Genomic DNA, 565 nt, shown 5'->3' with positions numbered 1-565 from the left:
TGCATCTAAGGAATTCTAAAGGTGGTGGAACGATTGTCTATTGCATTCCTCTTCTGTACAAGTGGTTTATTTCGCACTTGCCTCGGACGCCTGCTTTTGTGGAGAACAAACAATGTCTAAGGTGGTCTCAGAGACTTATGTCTCTCACTAATGATGATATAGTTTGGTATGATCCGTCCTTAAGCAGCTTGGAGATTATTGATAGTTGTGGTGAATTCTCTAATGTGCCTCTCATTGTTACACAAGGAGGAATTAGCTACAACCCTGCTTTGGCCCGTCATCAACTTGGGTTCCCCTTGAGAGACAAACCTAATAACATGTTGTTAGAAGGTCTTTTCTATCAAGAGGGTAAAGATCCCCAACATTTGAAGCAGAATATTGTGCATGCTTGGCATAATGTGCATAGGAAAGGAAGATCCGAGCTTGGTCCGTGCAATTGTGTAGCTTTGGAAGCCTACACTCTTTGGGTGAAGAAGAGAGCTATGGAGTTGAAGATGCCTTATCCTTGTGAAAGACCTATGTCTATGGTTGTGGTTGAGCCATTAACTCTCCCTAACCAAGATGT

Source organism: Lathyrus oleraceus, chromosome 5 (assembly GCF_024323335.1).
Source record: "Lathyrus oleraceus cultivar Zhongwan6 chromosome 5, CAAS_Psat_ZW6_1.0, whole genome shotgun sequence".
Lineage (NCBI taxonomy): Eukaryota > Viridiplantae > Streptophyta > Magnoliopsida > Fabales > Fabaceae > Lathyrus > Lathyrus oleraceus.
Note: the sequence above shows the minus strand (reverse complement) of the source record.